The sequence below is a fragment of the Halyomorpha halys genome, unplaced genomic scaffold, assembly GCF_000696795.3.
Source record: "Halyomorpha halys isolate HHAL.00 unplaced genomic scaffold, Hhal_1.1 Scaffold1078.1, whole genome shotgun sequence".
Taxonomy (NCBI): Eukaryota; Metazoa; Arthropoda; class Insecta; order Hemiptera; family Pentatomidae; genus Halyomorpha; species Halyomorpha halys.
The window spans coordinates 114,680-117,039 of NW_027110826.1; the positions used below are offsets into that span (position 1 = coordinate 114,680).

The 2,360-nt window shown below is 34.2% G+C and overlaps 1 long non-coding RNA gene across 1 annotated transcript in view; it reads left to right on the forward strand.

Moving 5' to 3' along the window:
- The window catches only part of LOC136796136 (uncharacterized), a 69,776-nt gene extending 67,460 nt beyond the window's left edge, over positions 1-2,316 (forward strand). The window contains exon 3 of the long non-coding RNA XR_010843836.1: positions 2,088-2,316. This is a non-coding gene — a long non-coding RNA (uncharacterized lncRNA). The remainder of the gene's footprint in view (positions 1-2,087) is intronic.
- Positions 2,317-2,360: the final 44 nt, after the last annotated feature.

Genomic DNA, 2,360 nt, shown 5'->3' on the forward strand with positions numbered 1-2,360 from the left:
ACAAAGTCCTCCGACATGATATTATATGCCATCAGGATCAGCTTGGGATCTTGTCGATGGTACCTCTGGTCAGAAGGAAATAATGCTGACTCACTCCGTCCGGTTGAGCCCACTACATCCTGTACGCTGTCCATCCCAAGCAGTCTTCTCCACCTCACCAGGAGCGTAACTGTCTACCATAGTTCGGAGGATACATTATTCATGTGGGATATTTTGGTCTATCAATGGATGGTGGTTAAGGAACATGTACATGTTCCAAACGAGCCCTTTAACGGGGCATTACAATAAGGAGTTTTCGAATGGCGGTCATTCATAGATTGGTTAAGTGAATTATAATCAATGAATAACAATTTTTTATCAATTAGATTTTAAGATAAACTTCTCAGAAACAACAATACCTGAATGAGTGATCTTTGGAGAAGAAATTTCATTCATTGCAATATGATGAATGAATGTCCCTCATGCCTAATTGTCCTAATTATGAACCATTTTCCATGCATGCGATTTTTTTTTTTTAATTTATTTATTTAATCTAATTTACAACTGTACAAAATAATACAATAAGTAAATATGTTGTATTTTTCATATACACTTGAAAATCTTGGGAAGGAACCACCCATTGGTTACCACCCAAACATTAATTTAAATTAGAAAGTCCGGTGGCCATCTTCTTTTCAGACGCCTCGGAGGATTCTTAAGGATGAAGGATTAAGAATTAATGGGTTAGGATGGTTAAGGAGTTTGGAATGAAAAGTCGCATATCTGTTTTGGGCCTATTCTGCAACGAATGGGATTTTGGATTGTAAGGATTGGATGCGGGAGGAATTTGATGGTTTGTTTGAGCCCCAGAGCTCAATTCCGTATGTCCAAATTGGTCTGATTATTGTAGTGTATACTAATTTTTTGTAGTGAAGGGGAAGTTTAGAGCGTTTGTCAAGTAAGTGTTGTAGCAATCGAAATATACGAGAAGTCTCTTGCATGCGAAATGAAAAGGAATATTTGTTTATTTTTTTTTACCCCTTCTTGGTCATTTCTCACATACGGGTTTAGGGCAGGAGTCATCCTATAGGTAACCAACCTGTTCTAACCAGAGTGGACCCTTCCAGTTTTCATTACATGAAACCGTCACAAAATATTTATTTATTGGTATTTATAACGGTATTTACATAAAATTACATCTAGTAAATTGTATGTTAGATTATAATGGTATGATATAGGCTTGTAGAGAAACTACCCATTGGTAGCACTCTAATAACATTTCTACATTAGAAGGTCTAGATGCCATCTTCTTTTCAGGCGCCTCGAAGGATTGCCAAGAACTGAAGAGGAAACAATGTTAAAATCTAGTTTGGATGGTTTGGGAATTTATAATGGAAGGATTGATATCTGGTTCAGGCTAGATCGGTTACATATGGAACATTTGAGGTCTTTATGGATGATTTTATTTGTGACAAAGATCCACAAAGCTCAACTCCGTGTAGATAAGTAGATCTTTTTTTTTTGTAATGGATTGGAAGTTTAGACCGTTTGTTTAGTAAGTGCTGTAATAGTCGGAATCGACGTGCAGTTTTCCTTCTTTTCAGTCTTGTGTGAGGATTTCATGTCTGTCGTTTGTCCAGATGTAGTCCAAGGTTGCGGATCTGTTCGACAGGGGTAAGAGCCACATTATTAATGTATACTGTAGGACAGTCAGTAGGTTTACGACGAAGGGTAAAGGTGATTTGATGAAATTTGTAGAGGTTTATTTTTATACTATTCGATGGTTGTGATATGATATGGAGGGTTTGATGTGCAATTATGTCCATCACGAAATTTTAGAAGAAAAAAACGGTGATCACTAAAAACCTTTTTTGAAATAATAATGAGTTTATATAAAATAATTCTTTTACGATAATTAATAATTCTTTGTTAAAAATAAATTAAATAATTTTATTATTACAAGTGAAAGATGGAACTATATAAAAACTGGATAATATCTTTATTAAAATTTCTTTTGTAAAATATTATCCGTTCTCTTTCTGAAGGAAAGAATAAACTTTTTTGGAGAATTTTCATTTTTACTTTTTTTCTTTTCTTTTCTTTTTTAGGTAAGTCGCTCGCCTAGAATGTCACGAAGATGGATGAAGCATGTGGGCTTCGCAAATAGATTGTCTTTCACTACTTCTTTCTCGGGGCTTCGCTGGTGAGTCCATTACTTATAATAATAATAAAAAGATAAAACTATGTAGACATTTTCTACGATATCAGATAACATATTTTTAACAACAAATATACTACAAGTATTGCACAAATAAAGTTTTCAATGATTTAATAGCTTTTCGTTGAGGGATAGTGTTTTGTTTATTTATTTATTTTTTAAA